Genomic DNA, 26526 nt, shown 5'->3' on the forward strand with positions numbered 1-26526 from the left:
CATAATGTTAATGTGAGCAAGTCACAGAAAAGTTCACATAGAATAATTCCCTCTTTATAAAGATGTAAATACATCATTTATATTTATGTAACCCTAATAATTATATGAAGATATCATTCATAAAATATCCATGGCTGGTTATTAGGGGGAGGGACAGAATGGAAACTTTCTGTTTCTTAGTCTGGGTGGTGGCTATGCGGATATTCATTTCATTATTCTCCATTAAACAAACACATACATCATATGTCCTCATTTATCATTTATATGGTATACCTAACAAAAAATGTAAAATTCCATCATAATTTATTAAAATTAAAATATTTACCTTGAAAAGTCACTTATGTGAAATATCTAATTTTAGTATAACAAAAGAATGAGGCATTCCTATACTAATAATGTAAGTAAACTTTAAACCTTCCTGTATACAGCCACATTAGCTTTTTCTTAAGAAACTATGTAGAAGAATCTAAGATTTGCTAAAGAACGAATCTTTTCTTTCCTAAAGAAGCAAGGCACATTTTTTAAGTACTTTTATTTATTTATAAAGATTTATTTATACAAGAACCAGGGTACAGGCCATATGTGTGGGAAGGTGAGAGGTTTAACCAGAGACAGAGTGGGGAACAGAACAAGCAGACTGGCTGAAATACACTGCTGAGGGGAGCAGCGGGCAAGACAAGAAGATGCTCCATGTGGGCATCTCTGCAGCCGGCCAGGATCGAACCCACACTGCAGAGGCTGCGGACAGCTTCACAATGCTGCGCTCTACTACCTGTGCCACCAGGGAGGCCCAAGGCACACTATTTTCTATTGAGGTAGCACTGGTTCTATAACCTCCATATTTGAATAGCACAGAATAACTACAGTCTCTACCTGGTTCTCCTAATCAGTGGCGTGTTGCTTATTCCTTGACTCCTCTCACCATGCAGGATTTACTCATCACTCCTTTGATGAATTGATGGCTTGTCAAGTGATTATTTAGCAACCCCAGGGGATGATGGAGATTTAGGTTCATACATAGAGAAATGAGAAAACAGCTGAGATGTAGGCTCACAAATACCTACTTAACCGTGCTCCTGTTACTAAAACTAATAAAAGTAACTGTCAAAAGTAAAATCCTGAAATGACTTAAATTGTTACAAATACTTGATAGTAATTACCATTTAGTCATTCTCCTGACCTTTTGTAGTGAGTATAGGATGTGAACATTGGCTTTGCTCAGTTTCAGTTTAAGAAAAAAAGTGAGTTTACAGTTAAAACCCTATGATTTAATGTGAATATTCTAGCCCTATCCCTGAATTTTAAAATAAGGAAATTAAACAGAAATTTAAGTGATAGGCAACAAACATATTTCCTGATGATAAATACCATTCCTCTGAAGTCAGAGAGCCTGGGTTGGAATCCTGGTTCTATCATGAACTGAACAGGTAACTCTAGGCAAAGCCCTTAAACTCGCCAGGACTCAGTTTCCTCATTTGTATAATCGGGATAAAACTGCTGTATCACTGGGTTGCTATTAAGATTAAAGATGCCAGCTGCTTCCATGAGACCCCAGGCATATTTAAATGTTCAGAACAAGATAATTTTTATTTCATAAAATCACAAAGGTAGATCCAGAACAGAATTTTCATAGATTTCTCTTTTTATCTACCTCTAACTTACACATCTCATTTTTAAGTTATGGCAATTTAAAAATTAACCTTTTTTACAACTTTGAATTGTTCAATAAACTTTTCTTTCCTTCCAAAGGCTATATGAAACACATGCAAGTTCATTTCAAACTAAAAATGCAATAACAAAAAATAATTGTCATTCTACTACTCTGCCAATCCCTTCAGTCTTGTTTACACATTTAATGGATATTTTCAGCTGTTTCTAGATAAATCCCTCACTCATTAAGGGATATGGCAGTTGGCACTTCTCTTCAGTACTTTTTTTGTAATTATCTTTTGTTTCAACTCGGCATGGGGCAGAAGGGGCCAATTATCTTGAGACAATATCTCCCCTAACAAACAGGCTTTTAATGATAGCAAATAAAGCTATATGTTTATATGTATGTGTATGTATAGGCATATAATCTGTAATGGGCAGACTCCCTACTTTCCAACCAGTACTGAGATATAGTCCCAGTGGCTGAAGAAAGATCACCTGAAAGATCACCAGCTGAAACACCTGCCTTCCCACCACACACATTCACCATCTGTTTTGCAAGTCAGCCTTTCACAGAGCAGCTCAGATGCACAATTAGAGATGGCACTGTGGGAAAAGGGACACTTATGCAGCCTAAAGTCAGAGCAAACAATCTAAACCATTATGAAAGCATGGCAGTTTAGTGAATTTATATTTTTTGCTGAAAATCCCTGGGTTGAGTATTTTGCTTCATTTTTCCATTAAAAGAAGTCTAAGGTATATTTGTTCATGTTTTAATTTAAGCAGTGTTTTTATTTTAAACAACTCAACACATTATCATAAAAGTTTATCAGCAAGACAATTTTTACTTACTTTAGGTCTACACAGCTAGTGATAGAAGAAAAATGTAAATAGAACCAATCCATAATTCCCAATTCCAACCTTTCTCTGTTGCCTTAATAGATTCACTCTGAGCTCAACAAAGGCACATGTTTAAGGCACTAACAAAGCAGAGGCACCCAATGAATGAGAAAACAAAACACAATTTGTCACTCAATATTTCTAAGAACATGCTGAGATCATCATCATGGGAAAATGTGCACTATGTTGGACCTCCTGACAGTTTATGATTATTTTTCATTTTAATTATATATGGGATATGGGCAACATGCAGGAAGCTCCCAAAGAACTCATCTGGCCCAGGCCCAGCTTTAGTCCAAAGAGCTCTAATTTATTGTGCCCCAAGATCATATTTAAAATTTTTAATACCAGCACAGTGTCTGCAATGACAAATCAGAATGGACACTACCCATGATGGACCAATATGCTAGTTAGTCCTGGCTGAAGACCAGTTCCTTGGACACCCAAGTAGCCCCAGGGAAGGAAAGAGGTGGAGGCAGCTAGGGCTTTGCTATTGTTAGGAAATCCTTTGTGTCTAACTCTAGCAATATCCAGCTCCCATTTTTTCATGTTGTCTAAGAACTTGATTTATGAATTTTTGGATATCTTACAAAAAGCTCAATATATTATATCCAAAGCATCATTGCCACATACTAGAGAAAAAGAACATTAGTTAATTGTTTGAAAAAGATCTTGAATTACTACACAGTAATTTTGTGCTCTTTGTTGCTATCTTGCTGATTCCTCTAATATTTCCTCTTGGAAGCAAAGCAGTACAAAAGCATGCATAATCACTTCTCAACATGTTACTTTTTGCCTGCTAAAAATGTGGTAACTGAAAACAAAGGGAAATCTTTCTATATTTATAAACCAGTATATTTGTAATAATTTTTTCCTAACAAAAAAAAGGCATCAATTCATACATGCCAAGGGGTAATTTAGGAAGTAAACCATTTCAGTTAGCAAGATGTAAGATTATATCTCTGATCACAGTCCTGTTTTTTTAAATATGTTCATTTACCAAGATCAGATGTTATAAGAAATCTGTGAATCTACAATTCACAACATCATTTAATCACCCATTTGTTAAATTTTCTGTATGCACAGGAAGTGGCAGTTCTTACATGTTCCAAGAAAGGGAAGCTGCCAGGCCAGGTCTGTCCTGGGGTAAACAGTTATTAGAAGCAGATCTTAGTTCGCCAATACCTCCACACTATGGCTTCACATACTTATGCAAATTAAGAGTAAAAGTGTGCCACTGGGGAGTGGGTAGGGTTAGTGACTTTTTGTTACCTGAGAAGGGTATAACAGCAGGAAAGGCCAGAGCAGGTTTTCTAAGATTCAAGCAGGTGGGTGAAGGAGGGAGTCCTGGAGCCCTCAGTGGCTTTTTCAGGATTTTACTGGGTTTTACCAGGTACACGGCAGGCAGAGGTACCGGGGCTGCCAGGAGACTGTCAGGCCTCCCAGCCCTCAGCAAGTCTTCACTCTGGGCTCTCTCTTTCACTCTCCTTCTCTCTGCTCTTTCCGTGTGTTCTCTGCTATCTTGGCATCCCCGTGACACTGCCCTTATAAGCCCAGTTTTAGCCCAGGTGTACCCACTTACGTATGCCCACACCCTACTCCAGGTGCCCACTATCAGGCATGCATTCAGGACCGCAGGGACCCATCATGAATCCTAATGGCTGGAGGGCAGAAAAGCCTGATACTTTTTTACCTTACCCTAAAAGGGTTACCCTTCCCAAGACTTCCCAGAGCACCTGGGGAGAAGGTGGGCAAATCTGCATATAGATAGAGGTGCTACCAAGAAAAAAGAGATCCAGAACCCTTTCCTTTTGACACTCAGTTGATTCTCTGATGGATTAGGATTTTCCATACAGGAAAAGAAACCTGGAGTCTGAAGGGATTAATTCACAACCTCCAAAGTGGTATTAAAATTACTTTTAACTGAAAACATCAGAACAATCAGAAGCTACAGAAGGAAATTATCTAAATTTAAAAAGCCTCCAGAAAATACAGCTGCCATGGACTTTCCCTTAGGGGAAAAGATTGGCCTTTCACACCAGGAAGTATGAAAAGAACCACTAAAACTTATTTCCAATTCTCACTCTAAATCCTCAACCTCTTTTTAAGTTAGACTATAAACCTTTAGCTCTTGCTGCTCCACAAGTTACTCATTACCATTACTCCTGCATACGCTTGTAAATAAACCTTCTCTTTTCTAGCATTAATCTGTCAACTGTCCCCCTTGGACACTGTTTTACATCCAACAGATGCCAAAGACAAAATAACCTTCCATTAAAACCAAAATTCAAATGTAGGTGGAAAAAGTTTCCCCAACCCAAAATATATATACACACATAGGCTCAGCCATGGCTCCATGCACACTCCCTGTGTCCATTGATTGTGTATATGGAAAACTTCAACCCTGGACATCAATGCTGGTTCACTCTGGCCTATGGAATGTTCTTTATCAGACTAGGCCTAAACTATCTCTTCATGGTATAATATTACTGGAGCCATATTAAAATTAGGCCAGAGAGTCACAGAGAATGGACCTGACCTCTTTAAAATGGTTCTGACCCTTGGCCTGGGCCAAAGGCCAACAATCCAAGAAGTCAGAAAAATGAGAAGCCCATTGGAAAGGTTGATAAAAATAACTTTTACCTACTTTTACCTGCACCTGATCATTTTATCTTGTGATTCTTTCATCTGATCATTACTTCATGTATTACTGTGAGCACAGGGCTAGTAGGAGTTAAGAAATTTTCCCTGGAGGCCCAGATCACCTGGGATAGATCACCTTGTACACAGTTTCGTACCCTCACATAAAACTGAGATGAGCTAAAAATCATGTAGAAGACAAGCTTTCATGCCCTCAGAGTTATGTTTTTTTGAGGCTGATTGTATGGACTACAGACAAAAAATTCCAGGTCCAGGAACAAAGATATTCCTGAAGATCCCCTCCTGCGCTAAGTCCAATGTATTCACCTCACTGTCCCTTCTACGAGATAGCTCTTTGCAAATATTACTTTCACTGTTTCCTTTTCTTGTCACAAGGAAATAAATGCTTGTTCATCTTGGCAGTGTCTTTTATTCCATACAGAAACCCACCATGAAAATGGATTCATTGAGTTTGGTTCCATTCTCATCCCCCACAACCTACCTCATACTTCTATTTCTCTCTAGAAGTACCCACGAACTCTTTCTTTTCAGAATGTTTTAGATTTCTAACCTGAAGTTGTGCTCTCCAAATGGCAACTCTTTGATCCCAAATAAACACACTTTGCCTTTTTAATGGTTTCTTCCATTTTTAGCTTAACACTGGCATCCTGAAGCAGATCTGCAATCTGGACCAGGTTAACAGCTAAACTTTGCAGACAGTGGCAGAACTGAGAAGAGTGGCAGAACTGCAGAAGAATGTTTAAACAACTGATATGAGAAAATAAAAGGAAGGTGACCAAATCTAGATGATGATACAAACCTACAGAGAGAAATAGAGGAAAGAGAAAAAAACAGTGAACATCATTTAAAAAACTGTTAAAACCTGTGTAAAATGGTGTGGGAGGAGTGGAAGAAACTAATATTTACAGATGATTATCTATGTAAATAAACTGATATCTAACTTGCTGAATTCTTGACTCTGCTCCTTACAATCCACTTCTTCAACATTCCCCCTTTCAGGAAATGGAACCGCTACTCAAACAGTATAAAAATCATTTTGTTACTCAAAAGCTAGAAAGCTTACAGGAAAACCCCATAAATCTATTTAATTAATAAAGCTGTTTAATTAATGGCCTGGCATTCATTCCAGCCCAAATTGGTTAAACTCTAAAACAATACTCTCAGAGAGGACCCTTGGTGATTTAACAGAAACTTAAGTTCATTAACAACCATTTCTATAACAAAAACCCAGTCCAAGGGGGGACTTGGCTGCCATTTGCTGAAAAAGGGATCCATGCAGAAGTGTGACCTGATCTTGAAGCTATACTGTGTCAGCACAATCACATTCAGACATTTCACCCAGTGACTCTGTCCAAATACCTAAAGTCTTATAATCCTAACTCCTGTTAGAGAGGTGAGAATGCTTTGCGAGCAATCTCCATATCTCCTTGTTTAATTTGGGTAAATAAAGCTCTCTCTACCACAATTCTCCAACTTGGTCTGATCAATTGGCTGAAATAATTAAAGGAAGAACCCCTTGAGTTCAGTAACAATTGTTGATAACTCTGTTTTCTCACTCAGTGCATTCAAATTCATTGTCAAGACCTATAGAACTGATGCCCGAAATATCTCTTCCATCCTAATATTCTCCCATCTCCACTACCACCACTTCTACTGGCACTCTACAGTAACCTCCTAACTGGTGTCTTAAATTCAGCTGCTCTTTCCTCCACTCCCAATTCCATACACCACAGAGAAATTTTAAATACCTTCTCATTTCCTGTTTATAACCCCTCAATGGATTCCCATTGTTCCCAGAATAATTAACTTGATCTTATCTTGCTTCACACTCACCTACTTCATAACTCTTCTGCCAATACGGTCTTTCTGAAAAGCATCAGGTTCTCTCCTACCTCATTCTTTACCTGCAAAGCTCTTCTGTGGTAAACGAAAGCTCAATTTCTGATGTTGGTTGAAATGTCACATTTCAGAGGTATTTACCATGTCTCACCACCCAACTTCAAAATTAGATACTTAGTCTTCACAATAACAGACTATTATTTTCCATTACAGAACAGATCAAAAGTGTGGCACTATGCTTATTTTTGTACTAATCTTTCATGTACCTTCTTCCAACAAGTGAAAAACTCCAAGAACACAGGACATGTGGTTTTATTTACTACTGATAGACACTGTGCAGACAGAACCCCGCTCCATAAGAGAGATCAATATATGTTTTCTTAGTGCTTCTGAAATTGGAAATTTTAATCTCCATATTATCCATGATAGAACACCTGTATTTCCCAGCTTGCTTAACACAGACCTTATTTATACCTGGTAAACTTGCATAATGATTGATATATTCTCATTTCCATCCTGGGCTGTGCAGAGAGTAATACAGTCACCCAGCCTATGAGGGTGCTAAGCTTCAGAAACATCATATAAGTAATTTATTTGCAGTAGTTATGGTTCATGAAGTCTATAAAAGTAGTCAATAATCTAAGACTCTGTACTATTGAAGGGTTAACCTGCAGAAACTGGATGCTACTTCATAAATAACAATTCACAGGGGAAACTGAAGTTATTAAAAATAACAATTTTGAGTGATTCCACAACAGAACATAGACCCTGAGTAACAAAAATGTAAATTTTTGAGGATACAAATAGTTTTGAACCATCCACATACCAATATCCAGGTAAAATTACATGTAGATCATGGGAAACAGAGTAATTGTGCATCTTCCTAGTCCATAGCAGCAAGGAGAATATTCAGTGAGATTCCAGTTCTGAATCACCCTTTAAAGTGAATTTCTCACTTCTTAGAAAATTTTTGATTCCTCTTTTAAAATACATCCAATAAGGAGTGGGAGTGGGACCAATTTGCAAGTTTATGAACAAAGTGAATAAAATATTTTAAATCATATATTTGTTTTCTTTTTAAGAGTTTAAAATACTATTTAAGAATTCAGCGTTAAAAATATACTTCCTGCTGGCCCACTCACTCTAAATGGCATGTCAAGGTTCACACAGCTCTATAAGTACAACATTATATCTAAAATATGCTGAATAAATTCATATGATTTAGTAGCAATCTAAGAAACACTTGCATTATATTTAAAGTTATAAAAGTCTTCCTACTATTTGAGAAAACTCTAGTTTAGAAGCAGTTATGAAATTTTGGAGAAAATGAAATATTCTTTTCTAAACTCAATTTAGAGCTCATAATTGAATTAATTTTAGACTTACATAAAAGTTCTAAGATGTAAATAAAGTAAACCTTTTACCTGGGTTCCCCATATGCTAACAATATCTCATCACAGTTACTTTATCTCTCTCTTGTAATATTATTTTTTTCTGAACTATTAAAAAGTTCAGAATATGACATTCCCCCAAAATGCCACCCTGGCTTGAGGATTATTTTGTGCTGAAGGCAATTTAAATAAAACAAAAACAAAAACAAAACAGACACAAGAAGAGCTACCGTCTTTTCCTGATCTACGTAAAAACAGAACATAAATTCCCCTAGTAAAGATGTCCCCAATTCCCACACCAGGAAGAGAATAACAACCTTATCACCTAAGACAAGATGCCACTGAATGGACCTCCACACAAACCCACTAAATTAACCATTTTCTTTCCATTAGCTTCTCTTATATTTACCTTCCCACAGTTTGCTGCTCTTAGAATCCCAAAACACCTTTTGCCTTGTCTCTACTCTGAAATGTACTGTTTTTTAGTTAAATGCTATATAAACTCAAGTTCTAATGACCCCTTTGAGTTGCTAATCATTGAGTTTCTTCCAAATGTGTATGTGCTGCAAAAGTTGATAAACTTTTGTTTATTTTTCTCTTGTTACTCTGTCTTTTGTCAAGATAATTTGCAGGGTTCCAGAAGAAGAACCTACTAGGGTAGAGGAAAGAATAGTTTTCCTGCACTACAGCTATATAAGAGTAAGTTCAGACATTGGGACACTTTAAGCAAATACATAATGTGTGTATCAAAATCAGGAAACTAAAATTGATACCACACTAGTATATGATCCACAGTCCCTATTCAAACTTTCTTAAGTGTCAAAAACAAAACAAAACCCAACAACAAAAAGTCCTTTATCATAAAAGAAAAAGGATTTGTTTCCCTGGTCCAGGAGTCAATCCATATCGCTTATGGCATTGAGCTATTCTGTTTCTTCATCTCCTTCAGCCTGGGAGAGTTTTGCAGAATTTTATTTGTCTTTTGTGACCTTAACGTTTTTGAAGAGCACAGCAAAATTAGTAGAAGTTATTTTGTAGACAGTCACTCCACCTCGGTTTTTCTAATGTCTCCTTTCAGGGAAATTCTGTGGATATTTGGCAGGACCATGACAGAAGTGATGTCACACCTCACATCAGGAGGCAAAGATTGTTTGTTTTTTTTTTTTTATTAACAGGGGTGTCATCTTTGAGCACTAGGCTGAAATTGTGACACAAAATTTTAAAGCACATCACAAATGAGTTCACTTATATAGTTTCTACTGTTTGCATTTTGCATTAAATTTTCAGAGATTTTATTTAGGGGATCATCATTCTTTTCTGCCTGTTTAGTTATCCCTTGTTATTGAGTATAATGTTTCTAATATTTTTCCTTTTGACAACATATGCTCCAGAAAAAGTGTCAAATGGATGACTATTACAAGCAATGTTTAAAATGATATTAATTTTAGGTAAATTTGAAATATGTACAGTTTTTTTTTGCTTCTTCTATATTTCACTTGTGGCATACATAGAATGTTTCTGAGATAATCTATAGTATACCAAAACCAGTTTTAGGCATACAAACTAAAAACAAATGCACATGATTAAGATAGTATTATAATGTAAACACTGTCTTAGTCCATTTGGCTGTTATAACAGCATACCATAGACTGAGTGACTTTTAAACCACAGAAATTTATTTCTCACCATTCTGGAAGATGAAAGTCAAAGGATGCACTGCCAGCCTTGTTGAGTTCTGGTGACAGGTCTCCTCTGGTTTGCAAATTGAAGACTTCTCCTTGTATCCTCATATAGAAGAAAGAAAAAGCTAGCTAATTCTCCAGACTCTTTTCATAAAGGTATTGATGCCTTTCATGAAGACTGCACAGCCAAATACACCATTTGTGTGACTTCAGCATTAGAATTTGCAGGAAACAAACATGTCATCCATAAGTGAATTTATTTACTTACACTCAAACAAGTTTAATAAAGTAATAAAATGCAAGTAAAAGCACAAGTCATTAGAAAAGACACAGCATGTATTAATAAGAGTGAGCAAAAAATAATTAGATTGAAGAGAAACAAAGTTTTCTACTTGTTTATTTGTCAGGAAAACACTAAGTACTACATCTATTTGAAAGACTACCTTAGAAATTTGACCCCAGTAAATTACTTCTTTCACTCTAATCTATATAAAACTAAGAAAGGGTCACACAAACAACAAAAAAAAAAAACCTGGAATATAAATACACATAAATTTGTTTGAACTTGTGACTTTGTTCAAATAAGATTCCAGATACCATCTATTTGAAAATACACAGACTAACTTGGCAACATGTATGCTTTATGGAGGTGGAAACTTTTGGAGTGATTAGGTCATGAAGGTGGAGTCCTCATGAAGGGGGTTACTGCCATATTAAAGAGACCCCAAAGAGCTTCATACACCTTCTGCCATCTGAGGATCCAGTCAGAAGATGGCCTACTATGAACCAGAAAACTGGATCTAACCAAACACCGAATATGTGGGTATCTCGATCTTAGACTTGCCAGCCTCCAGACAGTAAGAAATAAATATCTGTTGTTTAAGATTCACCAATGATAGTTTTTTAATAGCAGTCCAAAAGACTAAGACACCTCACAATAGACTTTATTGGGTAGTCCTTATTATGCCTAAAAGATAAATAAGGAAATCCTAATATCTAACAGGTAAGAGCTAGTGTTTCATTGGCTTCAACTAGGGAACCACCATCCTCTGAGGAACATTGGCTGATGCCTCCTTCACCTGTCCTGCACCCCACAACACACATATAGCAGTTTAGCCCCAGTCCTTAAACCAGTGTGAACATTAGAATCACCTGTAGGGTCTTCAACGGAAATGCTTAAACTCTACTCCCAGAGATTCTAAGTTAATTGGCCTGGGTGAAGTCTGGGCATCAATATCTTTCCAATGCACAACTAGGGAGAGATACCACTGTCCCAGATCAAAAGGGAGAAAATGCAGACTGCAGTCAGAGTACTACAAACAGTGCAAATAAGGAATGAACCTTCAATAAAGAAAATATTAGAGAAGAGCTTGGCCAAAAAGCATCTAGAACTATGGATATTCTGGCCCATCTTGAAAAGAAGTCTGAGACTGAGTCCAAGCCTAAAATGACAATGCTTGCTAGGGCTACAGTAACAAAGTATCACAAGCTGAGGGGCTCAAAAGCCAGAAATCTACTATCATGGTTCTGGGAACTAGAAGTCTGAGATCAATGTGTCAGCACACCATGCTCCCTCAGAGGTACTAGAAGGATTTATTCCAGTCTCTCTCCTAGCTTCCGATAAGCTTGTGACAGCATAAATCCAATCTACACATGGTGCTGTCCCCTTGCATGTCTGTGTTTAAATACCCCTTTCATAAGGATCCCAGTCATCTGGGCTAGGGGCCCACACTACTCCAGAATGAACACAGCATAATTAATTACATCTGCAAGGACATTGCTTCCAAATAAGGTCACATTCTGAGGTATATGGAGGGGAGGAGGTTGGACTTCAACATATCTTTTCTTGGAGGGGACAATTCAACACATAAGAGGCAGGGAAAGCCAAATTCTGAGGCAGTGCTCCCCAAGGATGCTCCTAGAGGAGCACATGCTCCTAGAGGAAGCCAAGAGTCCTTGCCACTCAATGCCCTACAGTTCACAGCACACATTGGGTACTAAGGTCAAAGAAGTCTTTCAGCAAAGCAGTCTGTTGGCTTTCTTTATCTTAGTATCTCTTGAAGCTATTAGATCACAGAACCCTTTAAACATCACATCTATTATCTCTCTGTAAAACACCCTTTAGGAAACACTGCCTGAAATCTTGCAGCATGGATATACTCATGATGAAATAAAGCCCTGTGTGAGGGTGAAAGTGTAAATTGGGAGTTGGCAATCTCACATGAAGACAGTGGGTTCCCTATGTGTGAACAAACACACATAGAAATTAAAAATGAAAGATAAATTATGAATTGCAACTTTCTGCAGTGTTGTAATAAACAACTGCTACTTTTGTTCCACAATGTATACAATATAATAACACATGTGCCACCATATCTCAAGTAATGACAATAGTTCAGCCCTCTGGAAAGTTAAGTTTGGAGGAAAGGAATATTTTAATTTGGAGCAGGATATGCTTTGACACGGGAAACCAAATGTCATCTTGGCTCTTTACCAGTATCACCCTATTGCCTGGACTTTTTCACCCCCCTTCATCTATCAGAAATCCATTCTGCAAAGGGCACATACATTATTGTCAGAGGAGACCACACAAACTACAGATGTCACCTGTTCAACAAACTACATTCCAAATTGCAGCAAAAGTTTTAAAAAGTATACTTTTAAGGAACACACGAAATAATCCAACACACACAGTGTGACTTCTAAAAATAAAACTATGTTACATATTTTTGAAGCAAAACTATTTCCAACAGTTCCCTGAACACAAGGAACCATAGGCCATTTTTATACTGAATGTCTTAGGTTTTTCAGATTTTCTCTTTGAGGAGACTTGACATTCTTTTTCAAACTTTAATTTAAGAAAGAAATTACAATACAACACCAAAGCAATACTTTGCACAACAGCAAATTAGAAAGGGCTAATTTGTGGGCATGGCCATGCCCTGTTATCTGTCCCTTGTTACTTTAATTTAGCACAACCAAAACCTCACAATTCCTTTCATTTTCACTTCTCCACATAGCAGAATTTTAGCCTTCAGGCTGGGTTTCAAAGAGTCCAAAATAAGACTAGCCACATTAAGCAAAAGAGCCACATCAGACCTTTCCTTTATGTGTGAAGAAAAAGACTTTCAAAGTTCAGAAGGAGGAGTCTTTTTAAGGCACTAAGTGGAGCTGGTGATGTTTTTAGAAGTCTATTTTAAAATGCAGAGATTTTTGTCCCCCTCTATTGTGCTGATGTGAGTGTGGCTGACATAAGTATTTCCTTTAACAGAAGTAACAAAGTTGTTGCTTGAAATCTGTATCATTCAATCCATGTTAAAACATCTTATCCTCTAGTAGTCAAATAATCAAATTGGAAGATCATCTTCTATCCTGCCATCCTGCGGAATATTACTAAAGCAGGAATGATGGCTTATTTAAGCTCAGGGGACATGCTAATCTCCAGATCCTCAATATCCTGCTCTTACAATAGTGAAACACACATTCTTCAAGCATAGGAAACAGACTGTCAAGAGTGCAATAAAATGAAATGCTTCCACCTTTACCACTGGACGGGCATAAAGCATGAAGCACAGGCAACCCCAATCAAGATCCTTTACTGACAAGTTGGCACCTGCTACCCTCATTAGGGAGAGTTGCTCTCTGAAACAAAAATGAATCACTGTAAACAGAAATATATGTTGTTCCACAGCCTCACTGGTGTCACCTAATTTCCAAAATCTTCTAGGTAGCCCTTCTTACCCTGCTCACCTTTCACTCCTCTTGAAATTCAGAACAGATTCCCCGGTACTTTCATCCCTCCCAAAGAGCAAAGGCTTAAGTTTACCTCACCTGTGCTCTCATTCTGTACATCATTTGGTTAGAAATATGAGGAACAGGGATGACTGTGTATCAGCTATCACAGCATCAAGTTGTAAAAATGCACCATGGACATGGAAATGTAGAATCTTAAAACTCAGATGGTAATTGAAATTCAGAGCTAGTGCCCCATCATCAATCTGTACTTTGCAGCTGTCACTGGGAGTAAAAACTATGCCTCCTGACAGAGCAGGGACGCGAAGCCCATTACAAGGAGCATTTCCTTACACAGCTGTCAGCTTCCAGCCACATGCTTGGAGAGCGATCAGTTTCAGATCCAGCTCATGCCCCCCTCGCTAAGAGGGAAGTCTGGTAGAGCTGGAGAGGGCAGAACTCTTTCCATCAAATAGGAAATCTGACTGACATAGGCACAGCTTAGGGGGGGTTCCCCAAGGAGTATGTTTCTTGTTACAACTTGCTTTTTACTTTTTGACTCTCAGATGGCAAGGAGGCCCAGGGACAGAATGAAAGTGAAAGTTATAGGTCACTAAGCAGACCACAAGTCCAACCTGATTTGAATTGCATAGTTTAGGCAATTATACTTCTGATATTTTTCACTTATACTTCTGATATTTTTCACTAGTCCACAGACTATATTACTCATCACAGCCCCTAACCCCATAAAAAAAAAAAAAATCAACAGATGGCAAAAACTGGTGCCAGAATTCATAGGGGACTTTTGGTTTGGTTTGGTGTGGTTTGCAAATGGAAACCGAGTCTCTGTTCCTTAAGATTCACAGGCTTCATCACCACACTCTCTAAGCTGCCACCAGATGCTGAGGGCTATGAGCTCTTCATGAATTAGCACTTTCAGCTGAGAAGACAGTAGTCTCACTAGCCAACATCTGCCATCAAGCACAGGAGACTGATCTAAGACTCAGCACCTTACCCAATGACTGAGCAGATGCAGACCCTGTGCCACAACCAAACATGCAGTTCAGTGTCCACACTACAGAAATGCCAGCTCAGGCACATTTTGGAACAGGTGTGTTTGTCACTCATAAAGACATTGGTATAAAAGACCTTATAATGGTATGGACAAAGAAGAAAGCACAATATCCAATTATACTTAATGGAGGACCCTTGTTTTGAACAGCATGTGCCAGACCACACGTGGCTAGGTATTACTACCTTTGTAAAAATCAAAACAACCTTCTACCCCTCCTTTGAAGAAGAATAAAGGGTTCATCTCTGATAGCATCTCCTGCCTCCATTACTCATGGAAGGACTCAGACCCTTGTGGCTGGTTTCTAACCAAGAAGCCTGCTTCTGTGCTACAGGCTGACTTGTGTGCCAGGTTTCAAATTTCACACATCTCTTCCAAAGAGCCTCCGGGTTTGGGCAACCCACCAGGAAACAAATGGCTTTTACATAAGAAGCCATTTGGGACCCCTGGTTAAGCACCTAGGGACCCTAAAGTGCCTTGGAGGAGATATAACTACCTGTGCCAGAAAGAACAGCAAACCTGCTCCCAGGAAAGAGGGACTAATAGAGGGGGTATCTCACCCCCCTGAGACAGTACTACTCACATTTGTGTAAATAGGGTTGTATTCATATATACAACAAACCTGTATGGACTTTGAATACTTTGGGCTTATAACTGGAGGTAGGGGTTTTGGCGGGGTGGGGGGGATGGGGGGGTGGGCGGGATGTAGGGGGTGAAAACACTGTTCTCAAAAGGCCAAAATACCCATTTGGACTAAATCTCTAAAGAAATGCCTGAAACCTAGGGAAGTTAGAGAACTCTAGAAATAATAAGTTATTCCAAGACTTTGTGAAAGTCTTTCCTTCCTGTTATAGGACTCCAGACTTTTTAAAATAAGAAGATTGAGGGCAGGTGCTAGGCCAGAGCACATTCTCCAGCCCATGTTCAGAGAGGTGGCAAGGAAACCTCTAAGGGACTGGAATAAAGTATTATAGGTCTCCTAAAGTCACAGAAAAATCACCCCAGAATCAACACAGAATCACTGACATGCAAAAACATTTAAAAGTTCAGGACCCAGCCAATGCTATTAGCACTTCTAAAGACAGAAACACTAGTCAGATAGGACAGCGCAAACAGAAGCTGAGAGGTGGCCAACCATGAAAGCACACAAAAATTGGAGTCTGGGAGACTACCCCCAGCTCTGTTCAAGGGACAGGGAGCTCTGCCCAAGACTCAGGTCTCCTCACCCCCTTGCTAAATGGGAGGCCACCCACGTGGGAGGGAGATATCAGGTTGCCCTTTTGGGATGCCTCTGGATGCCCTCATATTGGTCAGTCACACTGTGATTCCTTGTTTACAAGCACTCTCTTGATTACCACTCAGCTTCCCTTGAAGTTTGCTACAGAGAAGAAATCTGCTAGTCAAAGAGTGCCAGCAGTCTTGATTACATTTCCACCTTCAAATTGGTATCTTGCTGCCCAGTCCCTAGAAACCTGCTAATTGCACCTGCCTGGGGGAAGCTGCTCTGCTCTCTGGGAGCTTGCTGCCCGTCTTTCTTCCTGGTCAGTTTTCACTTTAGACCATCTGTTGACACAGGATGCAGGTTTGCTCTTTGCTATGAATCTTGGTTCACCACCTCTTCACTGCCAAAACATTTGAAGGAATACTATTAACTATAATACAAAGAAATTTCTTTCTTCCTGAACCACCTGAATGCAATTATCAACCTGAAGCCCCATCCCTCACTGATACTTTAGTGTGTGTTCCCTACCATAACCACAACACAGCCATCAAGATCAGGAAATTAACATTTAGTACACGCTATATTTGCTCCTCAGACACACATTGCACCAACTCTCCCAATAATGTACTTCCTAGGAAAGAATCTAAGACTTTAGTTGTTATGTGTCTTTGGTCTCCTTCTTCCAAAACAGTTCCCTCAATCTTTCTTTGATTTTTCTGATCTTAACAGTTTTTAAGACTACATGCTGTTTATTATGTATAAAACCCTTCAATTTTGCTTTACCTGATGCTTCTCTGATTAGATTCAGGTTAAGCATTTTTGGCAGAACAATCATGGAGAAATGATGCCTCATCCTTCCCTGGCTTGTTGAGAGGTGGTGCATAGTTTGATTTGCCCCATTGCTGATTATGCTCATCTTTATCCAGTTTGTTTGCTTGCTTTTGTACTCAAATCCTCACACGTCCATAAAGATCTGCCTGCCTACCCCAGGAACGGCAGGCCTAGGGAGCACCTGGGCATATCTTGGTTTCTACCTTCTCTACCCTCTATTTTGAACCATGCCCCACTTTTGAATCTCACTGCTCTACAGTGAGATTAAAGAAGAAGAAAGGAAAGTTGAGACATGGCATGCTTTTGTGGACAAACAACAGAATTCCTTCGGTCTTACTCACTTTTTTTCTGTAGCTTGATAGTAGTTGTGTTAATTTTTCATGCAAGAAAGGTCCCATTTCACTCATTCATTCATTCATACTATGTTAATGACATACTACTCCCTGTTTGGCACAGGAACACTAATATATATGTACATTCCCCTGGCCCCAAAGAATAAATTTCTTACAGAAATCTCATAAATAAATAGCTACAATGGAGAATTGAGAAGGAGATACTTGACCTGGTCCAGTTGGAGAGGGAAGCAGTCCAACACAAGGAATAGCTCAACAGCCTGGCACATTCTATCTGAAAGCATATATAAATCGATCTCATATCAGACAGTGAGCAAAGGTGAGCTGTGGAAGAGGAGACTGGAGAACAAGGTGAATGTGGGCTAGATCAGAAAGCCCTTAGATGCATAGCAAGAATCTGTTCTTCCTCCCTTCTACTATAGGGAACCCATCACTACAAGGTTTGAAACCAAGTGACAAGAACATGCTGATAATTTTATAACAATAAGAGGAACCCATATATGGAGGGAAAGAAGGGGGGAAGAAAAAAGAAAGAAGGGGGGAAGAAAAAACAGGTGTAATGATACTTTCATCAATAAACAGGAGATATATAAGAAACATTTCAAGTCACCATCCAGAGCAGAGACTCATGAGGGTTAATCTAGGGTGAGAACATTATGTAGGAAACAGGGACCAGATTCCATAGGACCAAAGGATTCAGTATCCATAGGATTTCTCAGGAATGTGAGAGATCCATACCAGGGAGGAACAGGGAAGGCCCAGAGAGCTCCCAGATTAGTTGGATGGGGGAGGGGTGCCTATAATCATGGTCCAGAATGTAAAAACAGTAGGTGCTCCTTATTCAGCATTTCCAGACAGAAAACCAATTTCCCAAACTCTTAACTCTGGAGCTCTAGTGAATTTATACTCATTCAAACTCAAAGTGTTCCAAGTTCAGAGTTTGCTATTCTAAATAGGTACCGTGGAACACTGTTTCAGCCCAGTATTTTAATTGCAATAGTGTTCCTAACATGGTCTGCTGCAGTGAGAGAGATATTTTAAGACTTGCTCATCTTTGCCTCTCTTACTGTCACCTACCACTCATGTTTCCCTAATCATTTCCAATAATTTTGGAGTTGAGGCAGTCTATTTTTGACTCAGTTTAATAACATTTCCCTCTTATATTTATTTGTCAGTAAAATGAATTATAACCAGTTTTGTTTTGAAGATTTTATGAGGCCACTGAGAAAAACTGAAATAACCTAGGGTGTTAAAAAGCTCAGCAGAGGAACTATCCATTTACAAAGTGAAAGATGAAAGCTCAATGTTGGCCAGGGTCTAGAAACAATTTCAGCTCCCTTCTCTCCCAATGTTCTGTTTGTTTTGCTTTGTTATGGAAAGAAAGCACCTCAGCTACTTCTTATTTTAAGCCACTTCTCCTTATATACCCAATAAGCAAACATTCAAATCAGAGGTAGGAGATGGGGATTTCCAAGTAAAATCTATCCAATGCTATGAGAAGTAAAAGCAATTACATAGATTTTTTGCTGAGTTTATCTCTGATATTTAGGGAACAAAAACAAAGTAGTATCATAGTTCTTTTTTCAGCACTCACAGCCTTTTTTCCCCTTTATTTCTTCCTTTTATTTACCTAGGTTCTTTTGTATGCCATATTGGGTCACCCTCAGATGCATTTCCTCATTGCTTTACTTGGTGAGAAGAAGGTGAGTTTTCCAGGTAATATGGCCAAGTGTAATTAGCAGTGGTCCTTGATTCAGATAAACTTGTACTCTCTTGGTGCCTCCACATCATACCCATTCCATCCTATATCACTTGCAGCTTCTGTTTCTTACTAAGTACAGTGGGAACAATGACAAGCTCACCTGAAAGGATTTATAGGAAGGTTAAGACGTATAATGTATGGGGCAGAGATTCTCACCTTGTCCAAAGGCCCAAAGTTTAGCTTCTATCTCCATTCTAGTAGACTTCAATTTTAGCAAGAATCTGCTAAATCAGCTGCTAAATGATAATCATCCTCAATATCTGACCAAAGTCCTCTCTCCCTATCTGCCTCCGGTCATATGTGATTACCTGCTACCTGCCTTCAGCAAGAATCCTGTTGAGTTGGTTTAGAAAGAACCCTTCTAATCTTAACATCTCCACTTAGTAGTTTTCCACCTGATACCCAACCCTTCTCATTGGCAATAAATCTTCACTTTTCCTTTTATTTGGAATTAAGCCCAGTTCACAACTGAGGGCTGTTTTTATTCCCATTGCAATAGTTCCTAAATAAAGTCAGTCTTAGTGATTAAATTTTCCATCTCTGGATTTTCTTTGACACATGTGAATATCTCAAACATTATTCCTAATGTAAAAGAGATTTTCAAAAAGTTATAAACATGACTTTCAATATAAAATGAATATAGATTGAAGATATATTTAATACAATATGAAAATCAACAGGATAGAAAAAAAATGGTTCAAAGAATTATAGGAGAGGTAACATTTATATAAAGTCATTGAAAGAAAAAAATTCAGTTATTAGAGGAGATACAGAACAGTTTAACACCTAGCTGGACATCAAATATACTTTGGGTTTATCTTTTCTAAGGAACCAAGTAATTTTTGCATTATACCATAGTCTATGGGTATTCACCTACCTTTATGGACTTGTAAAGTATTCTAATCAACAGCAAATAGTAAATCAAAGAAAAGCAAAGAAAGGTATATACCCCCAGAGAATTAGATAATACATGGATGGGAACAGTATTCCAATATGACTTTGAAGAACACACAGTCATGCCTTCACATACTTCTAAATTTTAGATATCTTTTTTTCCCTTACGGAATATCACAGGTGTTTCATAAATATTAGCCAACAACTAGTGGTTTTTTTTATTTTTTAAATATTATCAGCTGCTTAATTTTTTTTAAGATTTATTTATTTATTTATACAAGCACTGGGCACAGTCAGAAGCGCGGGAGGCTAAGAGGATTCACCAGAACCAGAGTGGGGAGCAGAACAGGCAGACTGACAAAACACACTGCTGAGGGGAGCAGCGGGCAGCAGGAGAGGTCTGCGCGCCATGTGGGGCCCTCCTCCAGAGGTCGGAGAGCAACCGGGGATCGAACTGGCACTGCAGAGGCTGCGGGCAGCCTCACAACCCAGCGCTCAACCACTGCGCCACCAGGGAGGCCCAACAACTAGTAGTGATTTTGAGAGTGCTATATATGAAGTCCTCCAGGCAAAAGAGAAATAAGATGAAAATTCATAGCATCAAATGCTTTTATTGAACAAAAAAAAACTAAAATTAAAAAATGATCGCATATTTTGGTATAAATGACTATTAATTTAAATCTGACAGATGAACCTTAAGAAAGACAGAATGTTCTCGACTGAATGTAGAAATTTTCATCAGAAAGAAACAAACTGGCTGAAAATATAGTCATATAGCCTTGGTCTTAAACTCTAACGAACAGGGTAAGAATGTCTACAAAATGTATAATCAACTGAACTTTATTTTCAAACTTATTCATGTACTAAGACAAGAAACAACATAAGACCCAAGAAAACTCAAATACTTTTTTATAGCCTCTCACAGTATAATCTTTCCTAATTTCATTTCATATCTTTCCATCCTTTTGAATGTTTAAACTACCTCAGTACCAAAATAAGAAGATTCAAAAATCAAAGATGAGAAATCTGAAAGTTTAAGCTCACCTTTGAATCAATTTTAAAGGAGCATAGAGAGTAAAAGTAATGACTATGAAAGTCATCTATAAGAAAGTTCCATTCAGGGCCTCCCTGGTGACACAAGGGGTTAAGCACCGCACTATGAAGCAGTCCGTGGCCTCTGCAGCATGAGTTCGATCCCCAGCCAGCCAGGAAGCTCCCCACATGGTGCAGCAGACCTCTCCTGACTCGCCCACTGCTCCCCTCAGCAGTGTAATTCAGTCAGTCTGCCTGTTCTGCTCCCTGCTCTGTCTCTGGTGAATCCACTCACTGCCCCACCCCCCCACCCTCGGCATCTCTGGCCTGTACCCCAGCTCTTGTATGCATAAATAAATAAAATCTTAAAAAAAAAAAAAGAATTAAAAAAAAAGTTCCTGTCAGTAGACTACACATATGGATGGAGGATGGACAGAAGTTTGAGAAGACAGAGCTGGAGTCTCTCAGGTCCATTTGCTAACAATTTCTCTTTATGCTACATGCACAACCTCTCCGAGCCCCAATTTTTTCCCCAACATGGCAAATAATGCACATTTCATTAGGACTGCTGTGAGCATGAAATGAGCGTACATCACACAAACACTAACACAGTCCCTGACACATAATAGGACTAATAGATATTACTACCTATTTCTGACACCAGGATCATTTTTTTTTTTTTTCAGATGTGTAAATACATGAAAAGCTGCAAAGAGCTTCTGAATTGTATGCTCTGTCACATAGAAAGGAAAGAGGTTAATATTCCTTGGGTTTTTATACTCCCTTCCTATCCTTAGGGTTTTAAAGTTTCTTTCACATGAAAATTTCATCCAGATATTCATTTAAATGTAAACATTCAATTAATTATCACTTGTTTCATCTGAAGCCCTCTCCAATAAACAGGATGAGAAACCAAACTCAGGTCGGAACCAAAACAGGACTGACTTCACCATCTTGTTTATCTTCCTGCTTTGTTTCCATTATTTTATTATTTTTTTAAGAATTATTTATTTATTTATACAAGCACTGTGGGTACAGTCAGAAGTACGGGAGGATGAGAGAATTTACCAGAGCCAAAGCGGGGAACAGAACAGGCAGAGCGATGAAATGCACTGCTGAGGGGAGCAGCGGGCATGGCAGGAGAGGTCTGTCGCGCCATGTGGGACCCTCGCCCAGTGGCCAGGGATCTAACAGGCGCTGCAGAGCCTGTGGGCAGCTTCGCAGCCCAGCGCTCAACCGCTGAGCCACCAGGGGAGGCCCTGTTTCCATTATTTTATTTACCTCCTGACATATGATTCCTATGCCCTCGAAACAAAAGAAAGCTTTTCTATGAAAGTAAATCAGAGGGCTAAGGTTTCCTCCCCTAGGGAAGTGACAAGAGCATGGGACCCGTAGTCAGCACAGCTCCTGTGCGCTGTAGCGACAGTCACCCTTGCCTTCATTCAGACGCCCCTCTTGGAAAATGGAAAAAAGAGCACTTTGATACCTCTCCTAGCCTTGGCCCCCTGTTAGGATTGTGGTGCACATACTGTATGTAGTTACTCCCTCAGCAACCTTCCAAACATACACTCTCCGAGGCTCAGTAAGGCTTCCTTCACAAGTCTCTATTTCTGGCTCCTCTCCGACAATCACCACAATGGCCTCCTAAAAGTTCCATCCTCACCTTCCTGGCATCTTCTAATCAGGACTAACTTTCCACATTGAGATAAAACGGATAATTAGAAAAAGTTTATTTCAAACCCAATTTCATAGATGCTAGAGCTCAGTAGACAAGGAGCAACACTTCTAATACATGCCCTCAGAAACTCAACAAGCCAACTATTGCCTAATATCTGTCCCCTGAGGCTCTCCAGTCCACGGATACAGCTTTATACCATTTGGCTTGACAAAGACCCTTACTCTCCTGCCGGATTTATGCCCTCCCACCTGGAGCTCACCTGCAGGCTCTGACTTTATCTTGAGCCTTGTCTTGATGTCTTGATTGTCTTGATGTCCCCTCAGCCTCTGCCAGGATATGACATAGAAGGCTGGGATAACATCCTTTATTCAATACACTTAAGAAGCTGTTGGGGGCAAGGAGACAGGGAGAGGAGCATTTCTCTCCCAAGCTTTGGGGAGGGGATATGTAGGGCAATTTTGTTGCATGTTAATCTAAATGTCAAGTGAAGTATTTCAATCAGTGAGTCCTTACTGGAGGGACTACCAATTCTGTATTCACCAGGTCCGATCCCAGTCTCAGGAAAGGTCTGTGAGCAGTTATCCTGTGCCAGTATCAGACCCTCTCCTTCTTCCCCAAGTTCAGTCTAGGGCAGGCAGAGGGGGGACTCACTTAACTGTGAGCCCCAGTGAAAGTAAATGAAAAAAGAGAAAATACTGACTTTTTTTATCTTTCTTCTGGTACACAAACATTTACTACCCTTTTGGGTAACACATGGCATTATACCATCTGTAATAGATATAAGCTGAAAATAACGGTTTTGAGGGATTTATAAATCCACAAAGAACAGAAGACACATTGTCTGGTGCTACTTGTAGCAGAATTGCACCAACAACTTTAACAGATTTCTATGTGTCCTCAAAGAACCCATTTCCACTTCAATTTCCAATACTTTGCCGTGACATAAAATAGAATACTACTGTAGCCCCCACCCCACATAACAGCACAAACCCTCTCTTCCCTAGGATTGTTGTGAGGATCAGACTATTCAAACATGAAAATTATTTGGCACAAAAATGTATTCCAAAAATTGATAATTCTATTTCCCCTGCATTCATATTAGGAATTCCAATTAATTTTTGAGGGACAGAGCAATGAATTTAGTGGCAAATGTACAAACTTCTGGAGAGACTTTTGGTCCAGCTCTGTCATGTCCTAGCTATTTAGTATGCCGTAAGTTTGGTATTTCACTGTCTTTCACTGCAAATAGATGGCACTTACTTTGGAGGGAGTTAATGCTTTGTAAATGAGATGACACTTGTCACCACAGAATCTCAGATAGCATTTGTTCACTTAGATCTGAGGCCTATTGTCAAGCACATATTAGGGTTCCTTTATTTAAACACCATACCAATAAAACCTGAGAGAAGTCCAGAAACAGGAGGGCATCTGGACTGAAATCAGCATCAGCACCCTAACCGTATATGAGAGCATGCTGTGCAAATGATGAACCTACTGGAGTTAGGGCTTTACTCACCAGCAAATTCATCCAATCCCCCTTAGGCTGCACAGACCTAGTTTTTTAAGCTTATTTTTAAATTTACTCTTCTATTCCTGAAATTTCATGAAATCACTTCAGGGCATAAATGCTAATTTAATCACATAGCATTTTTAACTAAAGTATATTTTTAAAGTCACAATATTTTCCAGCATAAATAAAACAATTACATCAAAATAAAATGCCCATTTGAAAAGTGCACAAACTCATGTAAACATGGAGGGAATAAGAAGAGGGTAGAAGTGGGCCTCCCCAGTGGCACAGTGGTTGAGCACTGGGTTGCGAAGCTTCCCACAGCCTCTCAGCGCCGGTTCGATTCCCAGCCACCGGGCAAGGGTCCCACATGGCGCACAGACCTTCCTGCCGCCCGCTGCTCCCCTCAGCAGTGTACTTGGGTCCTTCTGCCTGTTCTTCTCCCAGCTCTGCTCTGGTGAATTCTCTCACCCTCCCGCGCTTCTGACTGTACCCAGTGCTTGTATAAAAAATTAAATAAATCTAAAAAAAAAAAAAGAAGAAGAGGGTAGAAGAGAACATAAATCACCATTTTGAATTACTCATGGATATTTGGCCAATTACATTTGAAAAGGTCAAGAATTCTAGACCAAACTTTTCACTCTTTAGGGGTAACACTCAGGTGCTGATTATCTTCTTATCTTCCAGTTGCAGACCAGCTCCTTGTCAAGGAAGAAGTAAAATTCGAACCATTTTATAAATGAAAAAGTTTTCCTCCCTTAGGGCATAGGGAAAAAACAATCTTCTTCCAACCTGTATGTATGTGCACCTGGTAAAACTTTCAAGGCAAACTCATAAGAATTTTGCAAAATATTTAGGAAGAAACTAACAGACTTGTCTCACCCTGGTGCAAAGATTTGACTTTGAAATATTTATCATTGTGGGACCCACAGTGCTTCCACCTTTCATTTTGCTGAAGTCATATTCAAAGGAAGCCTCCAGGAGGCCTAACCAGTGAGAAAGGTGGAAGTGTGCATTTCCAGGAAGACCTGGGAGGCTAGAGACTGCTCACTCCAACCTATTTACTCTTCCTGCAGGAACCCCTCCCTAATCTCTTCTTCAGAAACATAGTTTAAAAGTAACTGAGATCAATAATGGCTCCTTAATTTTTTTTAAATGGCCCAACCTAGTACAAGATGTTAGGGAAAATCATATGGAAAAGGGAATATACATTGGGACTCTGTACTAATCTGCACAATTTTCCTGTAAACTTAAAACCGTTCTAAAAATAAAGCCTGTTAATAAAAAAAAAAAAAGAAAAAAAGAAAGAGAGGATGGGAGACAAGAATCTTTATAACAGTTTTCTTGTCAAATTAGCCAGATACGAACCCAATTTAAGGTGCTGGAACTAGCACTTTCCACAAACCACCTATCCCCAGTCCCACCAAGACCTCTCTCTGAACTTGACCTCAGGCAGCTCCTGCTATTCCTGGTCCTTTCACTGAGGTGTTACAGCACTCTCCTATGCATTGCCAGTGCTCTCCAACAAGATGTATCATTATTTTCATGCTCTTAACTTGGTGTTCCAAGTTCTTAGCTCATCCTTGTCCTCACCCTACTGCTCCCTCAGATTTCTAGTGCATCTCTCGGGCTCCCATGTTATTTTTAACTCCGATAATGACATCTCTGGAAAACTATCCTTCATATCCTTCAGACACTTCTCTGCATTAATGGAAGCAACCTAATAAATAATTAATTACCCAGGTTCTTCAAGTTCTTTTATGGTGTTCTTTCAAAACTAAGATATTGTTCAATCACTCCCCATCTGCAAGGACAAGAATATGAACTAGGATTGAAATCAAGCTTCTCTGTGGAAATTTAGCAAATTTTTTGAATTCATATATGTAGGTCTCCTCGTCTTTGGAAGTTCAAATTACATTACTTTGCTTTTACCATGGTAAGTCCTCATTTTACTTCATAGACAGGTTCTTGGAAATGACAACTTTAAGCAAAAGGAAGGATGACAAAAGCAGTTCCTCAAGTAACGTCCTTTTCTTCAATGTCAGCCAGAATTGTCTTTTTTCTCATCAATGTTATAATGAAGTGATGCTAGCGGAGGGCCTGCTCTACCTGACTTGGCTTACCAAAAGAAATTTGAAGAGGATTTTCACTTTTATGACAAAAAACAAAAAGCAAAATTAGCATTCAGCATCTGTTTTGCAGCAGCCATTCTAGAGGCAGCATGACCCAGCAGGGAGCACCACCACCAGCATCCTCTGGGAACTACTTTATACAGGCTGTGTACATATCATCATTCCGGCCTTTACTACGTTAGTGA

The 26526-nt window shown here is 39.1% G+C and overlaps 1 protein-coding gene across 3 annotated transcripts in view; it reads right to left on the reverse strand.

Annotated features, from left to right (window-relative positions):
• Window positions 1-26526, reverse strand: part of ELMO1 (engulfment and cell motility 1) — a 521159-nt gene that overhangs the window by 443246 nt on the left and 51387 nt on the right. Inside the window, exon 1 of one of the 3 annotated variants that reach the window (XM_054692473.1) lies at window positions 3823-4081. The exons of the other annotated variants lie outside the window; for them this stretch is intronic. The gene's annotated coding sequence lies outside the window, so the exon portion shown is untranslated. Of the gene's footprint in view, window positions 1-3822; window positions 4082-26526 lie in introns of those variants that run through there. 3 annotated transcript variants of the gene reach the window in all.

This window comes from Talpa occidentalis, unplaced genomic scaffold, assembly GCF_014898055.3.
Source record: "Talpa occidentalis isolate TD23 unplaced genomic scaffold, MPIMG_talOcc4v2.1, whole genome shotgun sequence".
Taxonomy (NCBI): Eukaryota; Metazoa; Chordata; class Mammalia; order Eulipotyphla; family Talpidae; genus Talpa; species Talpa occidentalis.